Below are 21,424 nucleotides of genomic sequence, written 5' to 3' on the forward strand. Positions count from 1 at the left end.
AACAGTCACAGGGTTGTTGCTAACGAAAATGTAGCAGGACCGAACGGGAGCAGCCTGCAAACAAACAAGACAGACGAACAGGAATGGAAGAACAGGCAAAACAACAGACAACCAAGCAAGACACCAAGATCAACAACAAAGTATTAAGCTATGGGGTCACAAGAGATAACCGCACAAAATCAAAACAACGTCCACTCGTGAATGGGAAGTAAGCACATGCAATGTAAACATGATGTCTGTAAGTGAGATATCAACTGACCCAACACGAATAGCAGACTACCTCACTGAGTGAGAGGCAGCCGCCTAAATACATGACAGGGTACGTCGCTATTGACTACTGGGACCATGTGCTCCACAGTGGTGTCCTCATGTTAGACTCAAGGCCAGGAGCGCGTGCAGCCAAAGCTTATGGTGCAACTGCTGCAGAGACCTCTAATTGTCATAGAGTTCCATGCTTTCTGGCGAGAATTCAAAACCCATGGCACTTGGTACCAGATCCTTCCCCCCCCCCCCCCCCCTGAAACTTGCATTTAGGGGCGAAATCGCCCCAGACAGTGCCGCGGTGGTCGGCAGATGGGAGAAGACCTGGGCTTATCAACTGCCATTGTCGGGGAGGAAGGGATGTATGAGGTGTCGAGATGGCGGCCAACACAGAGGCCAGGGTCTCAGAGGGAGCGTCCGATCCACCTGGGGGTGGGGAGTGCCAGCAGGAAGCTCACAGGGAGGAAGCAACCAGGGGCAGTGGCGGCAAGCACCACGTCTGTACCTGAAGGAGGTAGTGTAGGAGGAGGTGGTGGCAGGATTCCCACGGAGGTATGCAGGCGGAGCTGGTTATGATGGCGGCGCTCCAACCCTTTCAGCATCTGCACTGCCATCACAGGCCACCCATGGGCCGCGACGATGGTAGCAGGCATCCAACCTGCCTTCCTCCCATACATGCTGGCCCACATAGCCGCGCCAAAGGTGTAACTCTGAGAGGGCAGGGAGTGTGGGTGGGAGGGTGACGGCTTCAGCAAATAGAGCAGGGCCGCAGCTGTCGCCCATGGAGGAGCTTCACCATACTATGCCCATCAATCGGCAAGGTGCGATATGTGCTCAAGAACAGGGTGAGGGCCGACATGGTTGGAGATGTTGTGACCATCTTTGTCAACTGTTGTTTAAATGTGTGGACAAGCCGCCCTGCTAAGCCATTGGAGGAAGGGTGCAAAGGTGGAAATATGGATATGTTTGATACCGTTGGCCTGACAGAAGTCACAGAAGGAGGATGCTGTGAATTGAAGGCCATTATCAGAAACCAGTGAGTGAGGCAGGCCCTCAATTGCAAGACCCTGGGCCAGGGCCATGAGTGTAGCCTCTGTGGTGGCAGATACAATACAGATGACATATGGGTGTTTGGAGTAGGCATCAACGATAAGTAACCACATGGACCCCAAAAATGAGCCCACAAAATCGAGATGGATGCGATTCCAGGGCCAGCGAGGCACAGGCCAGAGTGCGAATGACTGAGGAGTGCTTACTTGCCTGGTGATGCACACACACAGTGCACCCACAGACCATGCAGCCAATATTTCCATCGATGCTGGGCCAATAGACATGCCAGCGAGACAGAACTTTCATGCCGGACATACCCCAGTGCCCGCAACGTAACAAACTGAGCACGTGATGTCTAAAATTTGGAGGGATCACCACCCGATGGGCATCTGACTCCATGGCCAACGGAAGGACATCATCAGCCACGAATAGCCTGTGGGACAGGTGACGCCAGGGGCTGAAGTCGGTCTGGATCTGACGAGTAATATAGGAGGACCAACTGTGGACCTTGTAGCGGAGAACCTGCCACAAGATAGGGTCTCACCATGTAGTCATGGAAATGTGAACAGCCATAAAAGGCTGACCATCCAGTGCGTCCCAGCAGGATGGGGGCCTGCTGGGAGACGTGGAAAAGCGTCTGCATTAGCATGGTGGGTGGTGGGCTTATAGCAGATGGTGTAAATGTAATTCCATAAAAATAACGCCCAGTGCTCGAGGCGTTGAGCCATTTTCTCTAGTAACTACAGGTTTATGGTCTGTCAGGAGGGTGAACTTTGCCCGAAAGAGATGGATGTGAAATTTTGGGATGGCAAACACTATCGCCAGGGCCTCCTTTTCAATCTGGGAGTAGTTCTGTTGTGCTGCGGTAACGTCTTAGAGGCATAAGCGAGACATTGGTATTCCGATGTGAAGGGACTGCCTCAATGCCGTACACCGACACATCAGCTACCACAACCAAGTGGCGATCTGGAGAGAAGGGAATAAGGCTACGGGTGGGCTTCAGCATCGTCTTTAAATGGAGAAAAGCCTGGTCACAGACAGGAGTCCAATCAAAAGGCACTCCTTTGTGAGACAAGTGATTTAGGTGTTGAACAACAGAGGTGAATGGGGTAAGAACTTTAAGTAATAAGTAAGCTTCCCCAAAAACACCTGGAGTTCAGGTAAGTCCTTGGGACGATGAAGGGCCTCAATGGTCATGACATTGCGATCCGAAGGGTGAATGCCATCTTTGCTAAGCCAGTGACCTAAGTATTCCACTTCCAGTTGAAAAAAACAACAATTGTCCAGCCAACAGGGTAAACGTGCAGACTGCATAGCGAGAAATAAGGCACTGGGGTTGTGCAACTGTTCCTGGCGGGAAAACCTGGTGACCAAGATGTCATCCAGATAATTCATGCAGGTTGGGATAGGTTGCGTAAGCTGCTCCAGGAACTGCTGGAAAATTGCCGGCGTCGAAGAGACACCAAATGGAAGGCGCTAGTACTTGTATAATTCGAAAGTTGTGTTGATAATCACGATGTTCTGGGAATCAGCATTCAAGGGTAACTGATGGTATGCCTCACCCAGGTCGATCTAAGAAAAGTACTAGCCCCCCACAAGCTTGGCAAGAAATTCTTCCTGTCGGGGAATGTGGTAAGTGTCTACTAAGGACTGACCACTGACAGTAGTGCTGAAGTTCCCACACAGCCGAAGGGACCCATTGGGTTTCCGCATGACCACCAATGGTGTCGGCCAAGGATTGTATGTCACGGGCTCTAGGACGCCATCAGCCTGGAGCCGATCAAATCCCTGCTTGACTGCTGGCTGTAAGACCACTGGAATGGTTCTGGCCCGGAAAAAGATAGGCTGCACATCCAGAGGAAGTGCGATCCGCGCCAGAAAACGTGAAGCACGCCCGAGATCCGTTGCAAACAATGATACAAAAGCTGAGCACAGATCGTCCAAGTCCTGAAAAGGAACAGCCGTGGAAATGACCTTAACTTCATCGGAAATTGAAAACCAAACAGCTGAAACGCATTCAGGTCAAAAATGTTCGAAGCCGACGGATGGTCGACGACAAATAGGGTAAGGAGCCACGGAACATATTCCCCATGAAGGGCAATGAAACCGTTGACATAGGCGACCAAACGCCGAGAGGGAGGTGACAACGCAGGGGAGCCCATGCGGGTATATGTCGCCATATTAATCAGGGAGACGGTGGCCGCAGTGTTGACTTGAAAACTGACGTCCTCAGTAAATAGGCGGAGCGTGAGGAACAGCTTCGGTCCTGATGGATCCTACAGCGGGACGACTGATTGCAGAGCATGTACTGTATATCCTGAGGCCCAGTAGGGGCAGTACGGGAGCGAGTCGAGAGACTGCAACCAACAGATTGGATGTGGCCCTCCTTCGCACACAGTGTGCACGTTTTCCAGTGCAATCAGCTCGAGAGTGTGCGCTAAAGCACTGTGGGCAACGTGGAAGGGGGCGGCGCGACCGGAGTGAGTGTCGACCGGAGGCTCTGATGCCACGGAGACGTCGGACAACGACGAGTCCCGACGGCGCTGGCCCCGTCGGCCGGGCCACGTCTACGTCGCGAGGGCGGAACCAGCAGAGACGCATCGATCGCCGCCACCTGCGGCCGCGACAAGAGACGCTCGTCGGCCGCCTGAGCAACTTCAAAGGAGTGGGCAATGCGGAGAATCTCTTCCAAGGAGGGATTGTCGAGTTTCAACAACGCAGTGCAGACCTCAGGATCGGGAGCCAGCTGAACCACCACATCCCAGATCAGGGAATCCGCATACGAAGTCTTACACTGCTGATTGGTGCACGTAAAGTCGCATCGACGGCTGAGACCTGCAAGTCCTTGACCTAGGAACGATACGCTGTACAAGGCTGTTTATGGCACTGGTGGAACTCCAGCCGAGAGGCGACCTCGTGGCAGCGCTGTGAATAATAGTTTGTCAGCAAAAGGAGTATGTCCTGGAAAGAGAGAGCCACAAGATTGGACAAGGGTGCCAACTTGCGGAGAAGAAAGAATGTGTCTGGGGAGGCCCAAGACAAAAACAACGACGGCTGCAAGGTGTCATCCGTGCCTCGAAAAGCCGTGAAATGTTGTTTCAGCCGATGTAAGTATGTTTCCCAGTCTTCCTAAGCGTCATTAAATGGAGGGAACGACGGCAGACACGGGAAAGCATCGAACACCCGTGGACTCGGAATCTGTTGTGGTAATGCGTCCTGGGCATCGACTTTGTCCGTTATCAACCGCATCAACTTTAGTAAGATGTCTAACTGGAGCTGGTGCTGCTGCTGCATGAGCTGCTGCTGTTGTTCCAGAAGACAGACCAACTTAGCCTCCATGCCAACTACTACTACCGTTTACCAAGTCGCCGAAATGTTGTAAACACGACGGGAAGTAAGCACACGCAACATAAACACAAAGTCTGTAAGTGAGATATGAACCAACTCAAGGCGAATACTAGACTGCCTCGCTGAGTGAGAGGCAGCCGCCTAAATACACGACAGGGTATGTCGCTATTGGCCGCTGGGACCACGTGCTCCACAGTGGCGCCCTCACGTTAGACTCAGGGCCAGGAGCGCGTGCAGCCAAAGCTTACGGCGCGACAGCTGCAGAGACCTCTAGTGATCATCGAGTTCCATCCCGTCTGGCGCAGATTCGAAACCCATGGCGCTCGGTACCAGATTATTATCCATGTCTATGGCAATAGTATTGACATTTGTCTTGTAATCCTTCCAGAACGACCTTAAGAAAATAGGACATGAATTTATTTGAAGGCAGGAAATGAAATACTTTAAATGACCTGTGCAAAATACTGTACAGTACTGATGATGTGCCTGGAAATGGACTAGATGTGACACCTTTCCCACCTAATAATCAACTGATGACCTGTGAGATGAAGATCCTTGCCTCAAGGACAACCTTTGTCTTCAAAATTTATCAGTAAACCGACTGAATTCCAGTGTTTTCATAACATACTCTGATATTAGTAATACAGCCTTCAATGGCAATACAAATAAGAATGGAACATCATCATCTTCAACTTCTATTGCTCCCAGACCATCTGAATCGTCAAACAATCATGTATCACACTCTGTGTGTTTATCTGCTCTTGAATGTAGAAGAAGGAGAAAAAATTATGTTCAGTATGAATCGAGGATGGGTGATTCAACTCTGTCTCATACTGAAAGGCCCCTCACGTGATCGGGGAAAAGTCCATTAGGATCGTAGTTACACAACAACCTCTCCAAGGTGACATTAAACAGAATATTGGACAGTACATCACCATGCCGCAATCCTCGGTTGCCTTCAAATGTGTTTAACAATGCGCCGTCAACCCAACGGTATCCCGTTCTTCTCAAGTCATTTGAACCAGACTTATTAGTTTGTTGGGTACTCCTGCTTCTTGTATTGCCTTCTAGAGTTGATTCCCTTCGATATTATCATAAGCTTGTTGGAAATCAATAAGCAGGTGGTGGAAATCTCGTCGCTTTTACTCAAGTTATTAGTCGGCCAGCAATGAATTTTCCTAATACTTTATATACCGTGCAGAGCAGTGCAGTTCCTCTATAATTCGCACAGTCAGCTTTGTCATGTTCCTTATGAGTAGAGCAGAGTGTTGCTGTATTCCATTATTCCGCCACATTTTCTTTGCACCATATTTCCACTATAATCCCATGTAAAACCCTTATTAGTTTTTCTCCGCCATATTTTATCATTTCTGCTGTAACATTGTCTTCTCCCGGAGCTTAACTGTTTTTAAGAGTCTTAATACTACCTCTAACTTCTTCCATTGTATGTTCTCGACTGATTTCTGATACTCCTCTCCTCTGTTTAACTCCTGCTCCACCTCTTCCACGATACCAGCATAAACATTACCTTCGTATTCCGTTTCTGTATTCAGTAGTTCACTAAAATACTTCACCCATATCATTAAAAGCTGGTTTTTTCCTCTAATCAGAGCAGTTTCCCGTAATGATAAAGAGGGAAACCTGAGTTAGAAACCTTTCTTTATATCTTTCACCCTCATATAGATTTTCCTTGTTCCGTGAGCAGTTTTTCCTGTTCTAACCAATCAATCCACTGTTTTTCAAATTCCCTCTTTTTGCTCTTGCATTACTTACGTGCTTCCCTTCTCTTGTCCTGGTGTTCTTTTACAGCATTCTTGTTATTGTCTCATTCCTTTCTTCTGTCTTCCTCCTACAATCCTCATGAAACCAGTCCTGGGATCTCGACTGCTTCTTTCTACTCTGTACAATTCCAGCTGTCTCATGTGGTACACCTCTGACCATTTCCGATCTTTCTACAATACCCTCTCTTGCCTGATCTTTGGTTTCATTAAGTCTATTTGTCAAAATAATTTTATACTATTGTATTGTATTTTCATCATTTCTTAACTTGGCGTCATCAAATCTTGGCACAGTCAAGCTGCAAAATACCATTCGATGACCGTCGCTGTATTGTCGGCATTTGCCTTCCAGGGTTGGGTTCAAACGCATCAATTGCTTTCGATAACTATCTCCTGTGAGTGTTCCGTCGGTTCCAGTAGCTACGAAAAGCTTCTCTCTCCTTCGGCGTCCTCGCAATCGACGTCAAAATCACCGTTTCTGAAGCGCTGAAACCATTCTCTGCGTGTATTTCAAAGAGTTGCTTTTGTAGGAAGAAAAGAAACGTTTGTAACTCAAAATGTGATGACAGTTTGCCTTGCAATAAATAATAAAAATTTAATTGTTAAATTTTTTGGTACGTTTCTCTTTTATTAAGATTGTAGCAACTTTTCTCAAATGTATGAGTAATTAATATACTTTTACTGTACGATTATTTTCTTTCCACTTTCGTAACTAACACTGTTAATACGGCTCTGTAATGTTCGATAAAATATTTCTTCAGTGTATGGTTATTTTTGTATTGCTGTATTTAATATTAATGACTTACGTGTATGATCAATATTCTCAATAAATATAGCATCGCACAATACGAAAATGCTGTTTTCTTATTTCAAACAACTCGTAATTGCTCTTAATTTTAATATTTGCCACTAAATAAATTTAGTGAAAACTAGTTCTGTCTAGTTTCAACTAGTAAGAACGCGTTCTAACTAGTTGATACTGATCGCCTCAGTTACAATTCTAATTTACTGCCGGTCAAAAGCGAAAGTCAGTTAAAACTAGTTTTAACTAGGCAAAACGCGTTTTGACGAAGTGGCTCAGTATAAACTAGTTTTAACTAGTAAGACGCGTTCTAACTAAAAACCAGTTTTGACTGTAACATATATATATCTATGTAGTTCAGAGTCCATCAGAATTGTTGCTGTAAAAATCTTTGCAATTGGAGCTGTTGAATTTAGACTCTAAGTGCGCACAGTCGATCAGAATTATTGTCAAAGCAATGCTACCGGGACTGTGGAATTTAATGTGGAGATACTTTCTTCACTACAACTAGTTTTTAGCGTAGATTAAAAAAAAGTTCCAGTGTTACTGGTAAAAAATTGTAAAAAAATATTCTCAACCATGTTACTGTTGTAGCATGTAAATCTGCATCGGAATAGAAGAGTCAAATTGTACCTATCGAATACTATATTGTACCTCAAAAACTACTCTGTACCTCAAGAATTATATTGTACCTTAACAACTATGTTGTATTGTGTCAATTGAATAAACGCCAAAAATTCGTCACCATACCTCTTTATTGTTATTATTTACAAAATAAAACATAAAACGGCTGTCTGGCCACAAATGACATATGTTTTGCTGAATATGAGTTTTATTAAGGAGGTGAAGTTTAAGACGGAAGATAACAAAATATATTGAATATCTGCATGGAATTATGCCTTTCACGCAGCACGAATTGGGTTATGGGAGCAGGAGGCACGCTAGCCCCTACCACGCCGTAGCGGAGATGCGAGGCAACTGTCCCCCAATTGAAGCAGCTGATCGCCGCCATTTGCAGGGATGAATCCTTAGTACTGGGGTTGTGATTTGAAGTATATGAGACGCAACAAGAGCAAATTGAAGCACAAATTAAACACATGTTTGTTTAAGAAAGTACTGAGTATTCGAGTCTATTTTAAAAGTATGCTTAAATGAATGAAGTTTCTCAATTTCCGAAATACGTCTGCATAGAGACGCAAAATTTAAGAATGTAAGGCTCTTTCCTCACAAGGTGGAGCGAGTTTACATCGAGTTATTTGCATTTGATAATTACTGAGACTTTTAAAGTAGCAGAGAGGACGATTATTATTTAATTCACGTAATTTTCCTGTCAGGTCCTGTTTGCTTTTTGCCGATTACTGTCTACATTTTGCACGCTTACTTTTGTTTAGCACAGTATTGTCTACACTCGAATTTTGGTATGATTAATTGTAGTAACCTATATCACTTTAAATACCGTAGGAATTTCATTCGCACATTAGTTTTTAACACTGATAGAACCTCTGAAAGTGGTTGAGTTTGCAACATTTGATCAAATATTTGACCATTTACGAAGTATAATCACCACCTGACAACACATGTTAAGTATCAAAACGCAATTATTCGACCTACCTCTGATTCATACTTAATATATACTTGATTGCCTTGGTAACCTGGAAAACGAACTTTCAAAATTATACACACTGACAGTATTTCCACACTATTCAACCTAGGCCTCTATTGCACGATTTCCAGGACACCATACCTTTTTCAAATGAGTTGGAAATCCAAATACTGTCGGTATAGCATCGTTCGTCAGTTGACATCTATTTACATAACTTTCCATGTAACAATTCTCTTCAAAATGGAGAGAGCACAACAAATAATTTGCTGTCGGTTGGAAGTTCTCTCTCAGAGTAGCAACTATCCATTTCCGATTTAGAAAATCATTTCTAAAGGGAAACCTAAACAAAAACAAACGCTCATGATGTATACAGTATTTTCATGCAGAAACAATACAGGTAATAGAAAGTAACAAACAACCAGAAATGACTGACCTGTGAAATGTAACATTGTTTCCGTCTTCGTCTTTGCTTCCATTATACTGTTACAATTAAATGCATCACACCGACGAACCATGTTTACGCACTGTTTCCTGCAAATGGCGGCTTCTATCACGTTCAATGTGAGGACGCGACACTAGCGCCAATACGGGGTCTAGTTTTTATTTAGTAAGTCCATGGAGTCTATGGAGGCACGTGAACCTGTCCGATTCCAATGACATACAGCAGACATGTCTAAAATTATATCTTTGGTGCTTGAAGAAACTCACAGACGTAGTATCTGCTTAAAAATGTACACTGTCAAAGCGGGAACAGTGTTGAAAAAAGAACACAGAGGTTGTAAAGTAAAAAATCATCTATTTCTCATCCAACTTAAAAGTAATTTTACATTTCCATAAGCAAACACATCTTCTTCTGCTTCTTGAGTCGATGGAGAGCAGGACACCCGTAGAATTCCAGGTCTTGAATAGCAACAAACTTCAGGATTCGGCGCATCCATGAGATCTTATCCTACCCCTTCAAGCAGATGATGGTATCTGTGTGGCTGAATAATAGAAGCGACGTCACCATATCTTTATAGGCTATGCCAGGATCATCCCACTAAATTCCAGTGGTGAAAACGTGTTAACTGCTTTGCACTGTTCTGTGTCTTAGCGCACTTCACACCCTTGAAAGACCTCGGTGACGCTTTATTTGCTGAGAATGTCTCTACTGTTACTGCATCTTCTCTGTCTGCTACGAATGCAACGTCTTTAAATATGAACTGTCTACTGTCACCATCATAGAAACCCTGAGTGTCTGCAGTGATGTTCACGCCTTCAGATGCCATTTTGGAATGCTCTAGGTATGGTGCAGCACCTGTTCATTTATACAGCTCGTTGCACAACGCCTGTGAGCGGGCAGTAGTTGATCACACAGTCATGTGGAACTAGTGCATACACTGCAGTGTGTTCTGGGAAATCTGCTGAAGATTTAAATTCAATACATGCATCTGGTCGAGATGTAATTACCTCGTTCTGTTTCGAGCGGTCTATTACGATGATCGGTGATAGCTCTTTGAACTTCTGTGGACTGAGTAGACATTCCCTTCTTTTAATAGTAAGAAACCTAATACACATGTGCTATGCTAGACTGTATAAATTTCGTCCCACTGCAGGTGTAAATTGTCATATGGGTAGAATTCTAAATTCAGGTAGACTATGGCGTTAGTTAACCAGCAGTTGCCCAGTGCAGTGGAATCATTTGATATATTCCCTCTTCTGTCAGTCTGAAAATCAAGTATGATGAATCTAGGTGTCTGTAGATGTGAACAAATTTTAATACCCCATTTAGTCTGCTTGCAGTCGGTAGAACTGGATACTCGAAAACCTCCCAAGAGTGAAATATTAGTGACAGAAATGTATTGGAATTCAGGACTTTTAAAAACTTCAAACGCTCCTCGTCTGATACACTGATGTGGGGTATTTTCCATGTTATCTTGCTAATTGTGATCATATTCTCCTCTTGACCTCCTTGAATGTATGAGTTATTATCCGATGCACTCCGTACCAGAATGAGTTCCTGTTTAGCATTATAATAATCTGCCTCATGTCCTAAAAGTAGCCCATAAGCAGTTTTAGAGGAATGCATGCGGAAAATCGCTTGTACTCTGATCAGGACTTCACTGCAGTGCATCGAGTAATGAAAAAGATTGATGCCATCTTAGTTCCAATGTGCACCCCCTTTTCTCACTTTTGGTCGAGTATTGCTTCCATTGAAGATCGAAGTAGGCTATAAGGTCATTACAGTCAGACAGTGTATTCCAAACCCGATGCTTTGCTGCCAGTGTCAACGTTACAACCACGCTCGAATTTCCTGTAGAAACACAGCCAAATGTGTTACTTGTGGTAGCGATACACACGAAAGCAGTTGCCCGCCTCCTTCTCCCTACTGCATCAGTGGTAACAGAGACCGTGTCGCCTCATCCCGAGAATTTTACATATATCTCGATGAGCGGGTAACGCAGGAGATATGGGTGGAGTTTACCCTGTGACATGCAAGATGTTGGCTACTCGGAAGGCCTGTGTTTTAGCATCTAGCACTTACAGTACTGTTCTTGCTACACCTCGTTGCACCAATGATATCCCATGCAGCCCTTTCGACCTCAAATTCAGCAGTGCGGTTACCAAGTCGCCCAGTGTCGCGGTAGCGTCCCAGTCTCCTCCTCTTCCAGCTGTGCACCAAGTCACCAAAACTTCGCCCACGGCAGTGAAAACGCACTCCTCATAACCAGCACGCCAGAAAGAACAAAAGGAACACTCCCGCAAAGACTTCTTACCTCCTTCCAGCCACAAAACCGATTCATCTACGTATCGCAAAGGCTCTAAAAAAAATCAGACAACGGTCTTCCCTTCACCGACTCTAAGGTCGTCTTCAAAGGTGTCGGCGCGAGATAGCCTCACCCGGCCGACCTCTGTTTCGCCGGTACGCACCACCAGAAGTTTTTCTGCCCTGGAATCCGCAGGCCGACCCAGAGAGAATGCCGATGACTCTGTAGATCCACCATCCTCTGCACCCTGGAGCAGTGAGTCTTCTGAGACGTAGTGCGCCTTTTATCGCACACCAGCTCTTTGGCGCCACATTATCGATTACCTGGCTGTACTAGGATCTTCGGTTCTGTTGTGATCTCGCGGGTGTTTCTCACGCTCGTGGCAGTTGGTGTTGGACTCGCGGCGAGGCGCAAGGACGTACTTGCGTGAAGGAGGAGGAGGAGGTTAGTGTTTAACGTCCCGTCGACAACGAGGTCATTAGAGACGGAGCGCAAGCTCGTGTTAGGGAAGGATGGGGAAGGAAATCGGCCGTGCCCTTTCAAAGGAACCATCCCGGCATTTGCCTGAAACGATTTAGGGAAATCACGGAAAACCTAAATCAGGATGGCTGGAGACGGGATTGAACCGTCGTCCTCCCGAATGCGAGTCCAGTGTGCTAAGCACTGCGCCACCTCGCTCGGCTACTTGCGTGAACGAAAGAGGAAGACATGCGTGCTCGGCCAGCAGCGGGACGGCGGGTCTACCTCGTAAGGCGTCCCGAGTTTGTGGCGGACCTGCCTGATGTCAACTCCGGGCACTGTTCGTCGCATCGCTTTGGTGCCTGATTTCTCGGAGAGACCTATCCCTGCAGACCATCTCGAACAACGCTCTCCATCGAAGGTGTAAGTGATTTTGGTGCCTTCGTTTCGTTGAACGATTTGCGTTGCAGCGAGTGTACTTGTTGCTTGGTAGTCCTCATGTACGTCTTGTTGAAGTACGAGCAGCCGGCAGAGTGTGTAACTGCATGGAGACCAGCACCTACTATTTCCTTTTAAAAAACCGCTAGTTGGATTACCATTAAGAAGGTGATTAGCTGGAAGGTGTGTTTTTTTTTTTTTATTTTTTTTTTTTTTTTTTTTTTTTGGGGCAGTATACAGAAGTTTGTGTATTGTCTCTATCAGATTTTCACTGTATTTTGATTGCCATCAAATCGACGTACCTGTGTATTGCTGGAAAATTTGAGTCACTTCTATTGAAAGGGCTTACTCAATTATTAGTAAACACTCGTATCTTGTAAAGCTAGTCATTTGTACGTAGTTCCTTTATATACGTGCATTTATTTGAAAGCCCTCACTCAGTTATTAGTAGACCTACATCTACATCTACTTGGTTATTCTGCTATTCAGAATAAAGTGCCTACCAGAGGGTTCAATGAACCACCCTCAAGCTGTCTCTCTACCGTTCAATTCTCGAACGGCACGCGAGAAAAACGAGCACATAAATTTTCCTGTGCGAGCCCTGATTTTACTTATTTTATTGCGATGATCATTTCTCCGTATGAAGTTGGGTGCCAACAGAACGTTTCGCAATCGGAGCAGAAAACTGGTGATTGCAGTTTCATGAGAAGTTCCCGTCGCAACGAAAAACGCCCTTGTTTTAATGATTGCCACTCCTATTCTCTTATCATATCTGTGACACTATCTCACCTATTTCGCGATAACACAAAAAGAGCTGCCCTTCTTTGCACCTTTTCGATGTCATCCGCCAGTCCCACCTGATGCGGATCCCACACCGCACAGCAATAGGGTGGACAAGCGTTGTGTAAGCAGTCTCTTTAGTCGACCTGTTGCACCTTCTAAGTGTTCTGCCAATGAATCGCAGTCTTTGGTTTGGTCTACCCACAATATTATCTATGTGATTGTTCCAATTTAGGTTATTTGTAACTGTAATCCCTCAGTATTTAGTTGAATTTACAGCCTTCAGATTTGTGTGACTTATCGCGTATTCGAAATTTAGCTGATTTCTTTTAGTACTCATGTCGATAACTTCATACTTTTCCTTATTCATGGTCAATTGCCACTTTTCGCACCATACAGATATCTTATTAAATTATTTTGCAAGTCGTTTTGAGCATCTGATGACTAAACAAGACGGTAAATGACAGCATCATCTGCAAAAAAACTAAGACGGCTACTAAGATCGTGTCCTATGTCGTTAATATAGATCAGGAACAATAGAGGGCCTATAACACTTCCTTGGGGAACGCGAGATATTACTTCTGTTTTACTCGATGATTTTCCGTCTATTACTACGAACTGTGACCTTCCTTACAGGAAATCACGAATCCAGTCGCACAACTGAGGCGTTACTCCGTAGGCACGCAGTTTGTTTAGAGGACGCTGGTGAGGAACGCTGTCGAAAGCCTTCTGGAAATCTAAGAATATGGAATCAATTTGACATCCCCCGTCCATAGCACTTATTACTTCATGAGTATAAATAGCTGGTTGTGTTTCACAAGAACGATATCTTCTGAAAACGTTCTGACTATGTGTCAATAAATCGTTTTCTTCGAGGTACTTCGTAATGTTCGAATACAGTATATGTTCCAAAACCTTACTGAAAATCGACGTTAGTGCTATAGGCCTGTAATTAAGCGGATTACACCTACTTCCCTTTTTGGGTATTGGTGTGACTTGAGCAATTTTCCAGTCTTTCTGTGAGCGAGTGATTGTATATCATTACTAAATATGGAGCTATTTTATCAGCATACTCTGAGAGGAACCGGACTGGTATATAATCTGGACTGGAGGCCTTGCTTTTATTAAGTGATTTAAGCTGCTTCGTTACTCCGAGGATATCTACTTCTATGTTTCTCATCTCGGCAGTCATTCTTGATTGGAATTCAGGAATATTTGCTTAGTCTTCTTTGGTGAAGGAGTTTCGGAAAACCGTGTGTAATAACTCTTCTTTAGTGGCTCTGTCATCAGTGACTTCACTGTGAAGGTATTGATTGCGTCTTGCCACTGGTGTGCTTTATGTATGACCAGAATCTCTGTGGGTTTTCTGCCAGATTTCGAGACAGAATTTCGTTTTGGAAATTATTAAAAGCATCTCGCATTGAAGTACGAGCCATATTTCGAATTTCTGTAAAACTGTGCCAATCTTGGGGATTTTGCATTCATTTGAATTTGGCATGCTTTTCTCGTTGCTTCTGCAACAACGATCTGACCCGCTTTGTGTACCATGGGGGATCAGTACCATCACTTACTAATTTATGTGGTATATCCCTCTCAATTGCTGTCGATACTATCTCTTAGAAAACATTCGACAACTTTTCTACGCTTACATGATCAGATCGGCTCGGCAGTAAAGGCTCGTATTCAATAAAAGGCCATCATTTGTACGTAGAATTTTATATGCGTGCATTTATTTAAATGTTTATTCATCTCTTAAGTTATATTAATTGATGTTTGGTTGGTGTTTGCATGTCTTCTGCGGTCTGTTTGTGTTACAGTTTTCTGCGAGTTGGGGTGGGTGGAAGCTGTGACGTGCCGTCTAATGGGAAGTGACTCCCGGTTGGGCCCCGGGCTTTAGATGTTGTTTTGGACGGCTGCTCTGCTGCTTCCAGCATTTTAAGTTAAGTCATGTTTTGCCCAGGGCAACCTGGCGTCACTGCCCGTTTGGTAAACATTTAACGTGTTTCATTTATATTTAAAGAAAATAGGTTTTTTAACTTGCTTGGAATTAATTGTATTAAATTGTAACTTTGATGCTGCTTGTGTTATTTGGCTTCTTAACGAACTGGTCTGCGTTTCATAAATCACTTTTATATTGCAAATTATTGCTCCTTTAAATAACTTATCTGTGCCACATTTCTTTAAATCACCTTCTGATTGTAATTCATTGTTCGTTTAAGTATTGAAAGTTCTGTGGCTCATCTCTTTAAGTCAGTTTTCATAACTGTAATTTGTTGCCTTACTTGAGAAGCAAGCTATCTGTGATATTTTGGTATTCTCTTTAAGATGGCCACGTGTTGATTGTCTCTAAGCTGTTATAAATATCGTCTTTGTATAAATTGTTAATTTATTGATTAGGTAGTTGTTGTGTTTAAGGAGTGACATTATAGGGGCCTTGACCTCATCCCCACTTCGTCAGTCACACCTTTGAAGGCTGGCACTCGGTAGTCGCTGAGGTGATAACCGTTCACTTTTTCCCTCTCCCCTTTCCCCATCATAACTCTGCTCCAATGGAATGTTCGAGGCTTTAGATCCAACAAGGAGGAATTGTGACTGCTCTTTGAATCCCAGCATCAACTTGTTTTCTGCCTCTAGGAAACAAAATTTCGACCTCGCGAATCTTTTGATCTCTCACGCTTCTTTCCGGGTTACTTTGACCTTCCCTCTGAGGATGGAATTCCATCTCGTAGGGGAGATACGCTTGCTCATCCGGGATGACGTTGACAGTCAAACCATCTCACTGAACACCTGATTACAAGCTGTTGCAGTTCGCATTTTCATTCCTCGCCTCACCTATTCTCTTTGCACGTCTACATCCCTCTGTCATTCGGTGTCACAAGGGCAGACTCCCTCCAGCTTATTGGTCAACTCCATCACCCCTTATTGCTGCTCAGTGGCTTAAACGCACACCATCCACTATGGGGCTCATCCAGAACCTTTCCAAATGCTGCCTTCTCGGCTGACCTTCTCAATCACCTCAACCTCATCTGCCTTAACACTGGAGCACCCAAATTCCCTTCAGAACCTACGCACACCTATTCCCATTTCGACCTCCCGTTCTGCACTGCCGAGCTTTCTCGTCGTTTCAAACGGTCCGTTGTCTCTGATACGTAATTTGTGCGTGCTATCAGTTTGCTGACTTCTACCCCACCTATACGTAACCATAACTGGCAACTTTCTAAGGCTTAATGGAGGTTTTACCGCTCCCTGGCGACATTGGCCAAATAAAATTTCCCAGTTGCGATGATCAGGTAGAATACCTTACAACCGTTATCCTTACCGCCGCAATTCGCCATCCTACGACGGCGAATTGTATTCGTTAAAAACAGTGGGGTACGCAGTGTCGTAATCCAGCTAGCTTTTCTTTCTATCTCCAAGAATATGACATTTATTAATTAATAGTTCCTCTTCCGTCACGTGGGCCAACCTCCGGCGGTCCCCTGGGACCAAGGTCCATTCCTCACTTTCCGTCCTGAGCGTAGGAGATGTCATTGTGTACCCCACGAATTTCTCCAACACCTTAGGCCGCTATTTTGAGGATATTTCGAGCTGTATCCACTATCGTCCTGCCTTTATCCATCGGAAATGAGTGGAGGCGGCGATGGTGATACACTTCTCCTCTCAAAATCGTGAGTGCTACAATGCCGCCTTTACAATGAGGGAGCTAGATCATGTTCTCACTTAATCCCGATCTTCCGCCCAAGGGCCGGATGATGTTCACGTTCAGATGTTGGAGTACCTTTCTCTTGCAGGCAACCTCTTTCTCCTTTATTCAATCGCGTCTGGGAAGACGTCAAACTTCCCAGACGCTGGCGTTAAGCGACTGTCATACCAATACCAAAGCTCAGTAAGGACAAACACCCTCCTTCTAGCTCCCACCCAATTTTTCTCACCAGCTGTGTTTCCAAGGTGATGGAACGTATGGTTCATGCCTGGTTGGTCTGGTGGCTGGAGTCTCGCAGTTTACTAACGACTACAATATGTGGATTTAGAGTGCGCCGTTCTGCAGTTGAACATCTCATCAAGTTGTCAAACTACGTCATGACTGATTTTCTGTGGAAATACCAGACTGGCTGTGTTTTTTTTTTTTTTTTTTTTTTTTAATTTTATTTGGAGAAAGCCCACGACACTTTATGGAGGGCTGGTATCTCCTTACTTTATACACGTGGGGCCTCTGAGGTCGCCTGCCCCCATTCCCTTTGGGAATTTTTAAAAGATAGAGTTCTCACGGTCCGTGTGGGTTCTGCCCTGTCAGATACGTTTATCCAGGAAAAAGCAGTGCCTCAGGGCTCCTCCGGAGCGTCGTCCTCTTCACTACAGCCACTGACCCCAGCATGGCCTCTCTCCCGCCCAGCATTTCTGGCTCCACTTTCGTCAACGACTTTGCGATTTGTTGCAGTTCTCCACCCACCTGTCTCCTTGAGCGGCGTCTTCAGCGATGTTTCAGTCGTGGAGCATCGACAATGTCTTTCGCTTTTCCACTGACAAAACCGTTCGTACGAATTTCTGGCGGCGCAACGAGTTTCTTCCACCGTCTTCACATCTTGAGCCAGTTGCCCTACCATCCGCTGAATCTACCAAATTCCTGGGGCTCATGCGAGACAGAAAACTTTCCTGGTCCTCCGACACGTCTTACCTGGATGCCTGCTGCTCCGCAGTGTCCTAGGTGTCCTCAGCAGTACTTCCTGGGGAGCGGATCGGACGACCCTACTCGATTTGTGCCGATCCCTTTGTCCGTTCGAAACTAGATTACCGGTATTTATGCATCTGCACATCCGTTCAACTTACGCCGCCTAAATACAATCGACCATCATGGAATCCGTTTGATCAATGGCGTCTTTTACACTAGCCCGGTTGAGTGCGTCTGTGCAGAAGCTGGCGAACTACTGCTGTCATACCGGCGTGATCTGCTACTCAGCAGATACGGGTGCCCTTTGTCTACCATGCCCGTCCACCCTTTCTATGGCTCCTTCTTCGATGACTTCTTCGACTACTAGTATGGGGAGCATCCCACTTCTCTTACCTCCTGAAGTTCACTTTCGGCTAGTGCTCCGGCAGCTTAACTTCACGCTCCCTGCCACTTTCTCGATGGGTGTGATCCCGTAACCACCTTTGTTTCGTATGGCGTCTCGTGTTCACCTTCAATTTTATTCGCTTTCTAAGAAAACCACTCTGGAATAGCTGTAAGTCCCTCGACTTTCGCCCAGAACATTGTGTACACTTTCTCTCGGACAGACCATGGTGTCGGGTGTGCCTTCGTAATGGCCACCGACGATTTTCGGTATTAGCTTCTGGAACAGTTCTTAACATTTATAGCAGCGCATCCGGTGACAGGCTTTTAACTGTGTCACTCCTCAGACTCTCTGTGCCCTTCAGAGCCTCTGTGTGCTGTACACAGTCTATCCCTTAGAGCAATAGGTCCAAGAAAGCCTCTACTTGCTCACTCTAGATGGGGCCCTGTGATGCTTATGTGAGTTCCTGGTCACGTCGGTCTGACGAAAACGAGCCTGCTGACACTGCTGCCAAGGATGCAGTCCTCCTACCTGGGCCCGCTGGTTCTTCCATTCCTTGTGACGGTCTCCGTGTTGCCATCTGCGAGCAGGTGGTGTCCCTGCGGCATCACCGCTGGTCTTCACTTCACGGGAACAAGCTTCGGGGAATTGAGCCTCTCCCAGCGGCTTGGGCGACCTCCTCTCGGTACTCTCTTCGTGAGGAGATCATTTTAGCTGGGTTGCGTTTCAGGCACATATGACCATCGTTTGTGTTTTGTTTCATGCCGCAAAAACAAATGTCAGTATCACAATCAGCTGCCACATCGCCTATTCCTACAATCAAGCTGATTTGCATCAGCTCTATCTCGTTACAAAACACACATCTGCACCGACACACGTCATCTGGAAATATTACGTTGACTTTACACAAGATAACTGCAGCTTCTAAAACAACCACAGCCAGTGTGTGATTCTAGAATATGTCGTGTAAAAATTTCACTAGTTATTCTCCATGAGTGTGATTCACATTGTAGTTCCCCACAGATACTGGTAATCTACCGTTATATATAGTTACCAAAATCAATTTGTGACAACACCCTCTAGTGAATGCCACAACACGGTCTAGAAAGCAGTCCAGTATGCTAATATTGACATAGTAGTACTTAATTCTCGGACTGTAATCCTTTGGCAGCACTTTGCATTCCGTAATTTTCACACAAGTCGAGTCTAGTCACAATTGCAGCTGATCCACTTCCCATAACGTGTCGAAGAGATAGGTTTGACCAAAGTCGCCATGAAATATTCATGTTACATACGCATAAGATTTGGCACAAAAGCAGATACGGAGCCATTCAGGTCAGAAAACGCTATCCAGCTTCAAAGTATCAGGAAAGGGAACAAACATCACGAACTACCATTTCTTCCACATGGCAGCAGTGACCATTCAGGTTTAGAATTTGAAAGCGGTTAATAAATATCCGTTCTAGTTTTGCACTACAGTATCTATCTAACTGTGTGACAACTGATCAGCATTATCACTGGCAAACAACTACAGTTACCAACACACAACCTAACCTGCTTCCTCAATTCATATAGTCCCTGAATACGGTTTTTCTCGTGATCATTCATGCATCTACATCACAGTATAATACTAATGTCGAGTAAAGCTGTCCTATATACCCATGGATCAGTCACAGCTCCAACTCTGGCTACTGTGCTGAAAGTGGCGCAATGTCCACCGTAAATAATATCTCAGACAACTCTGCAAAACCATCCATGCCTGATATGGCACTACACTGGCGTGTTTCAAAGTGTACTATACGAATGCTGTTGTTGATCGTTTATGTGGCGATTATGTCTCTTCTCGCAATTAAGATTCTCTTCTATTCTGGTGGAGATACATCAAGTACACCACATGTAAATTCTTGAGTATCAGATAAAAAGTGCCCTACATAGAACATCGCATATTCTCTGCTCAAAGACTGAATCGTACAGTATCGTTTACAAAGTACCATTGCTATAGTAATGAAATTTGTGTTAGATTTTGAACACTTTCTAAACTGGTGCATAATTTTGCAGAGCCATCAGTAATGCTGACACCAGCCACAAACAGATTCATTCATTTCGCATACTGGAGACGTGTGTTTCGTAGGCATGCCTATGACACTAAGGTGCAGATGTGAGCACTATGCCAACGTTGGTGCTGCCACCCATTGGCAGCTCTGTGAAACTGCAGCTACTCTGGGCGGATGCTGAGAGTATGCTACACTACTATCTAAGTTTTGCGTAACCACTTACTAACAATCATATTTCACAGTAGTTGATTGACAGATTAGCGCTTGGTAAATCTTGTGCCCTTTGTCACGGCACAGCAAAGCTAAACCCGAGTCGAGACATGTTTGAAGCGATATAATAACGACAGATGCAGCTTCTCAGTGTCCCTGGCATGTACTTGCTTCGGCAGTACGTATACTAAAATTCAAAGGATACACAGAAGATTAGCATGGCCCCTATCGGAGGCGCAAAATCTTGAACCGTTCCACATTGTTTTCGCAACGTCACTCTCTGACGTTAAGATGTCTGAGGATATAACTAGGTGATGAGAGACAAGTTTTGCTTCATATTTGCACTCATTTGTGACTACCTACGCCCTACATTTACGCAGGTCTCGTCTACTTACCTTTATTCACAATGTATCATGACAATACTGCCAGCCAACCTTTCACTCACCACAGTGTGCATTACGAACTCGTACTCTAATGGCAAGACAGGAAGCGCTACAAAACCGCAGTTACACTGTGCGCACCGACACAGCTACTCGTCATTGGCTGCACCGAGCTGTGTGGGGGCAGTCGTTCCGGGGGTTATCGCTCAACAGATTTGATTTTTCGGGTGGTGGAGAGGCGTACACAGTGCGTTTGTGGTAAGGAGGCGTACAAAACAGGTTTCGGTAGTGTTGATAGAGCATTATATTGAAAAGGTTCTCCTATTATTTGTCTTCATGTAGGGGACTGCTGTCAGCTGACAGGTAACCATGGTACTGATTTTAAGAATTATTCGACATAGACATGAACACATACGACTGAGGAATACTGGGTGAGCCAATTTATTTGTTATAGGATGGGGGA

General features: G+C 45.0%; 1 pseudogene; it reads left to right on the forward strand.

Annotated features, from left to right (window-relative positions):
- Positions 1–20,744: 20,744 nt before the first annotated feature.
- On the forward strand, positions 20,745–20,845 carry LOC124608729 (annotated as a pseudogene).
- Positions 20,846–21,424: the final 579 nt, after the last annotated feature.

Source organism: Schistocerca americana, chromosome 3, assembly GCF_021461395.2.
Source record: "Schistocerca americana isolate TAMUIC-IGC-003095 chromosome 3, iqSchAmer2.1, whole genome shotgun sequence".
Classification (NCBI taxonomy): Eukaryota; Metazoa; Arthropoda; class Insecta; order Orthoptera; family Acrididae; genus Schistocerca; species Schistocerca americana.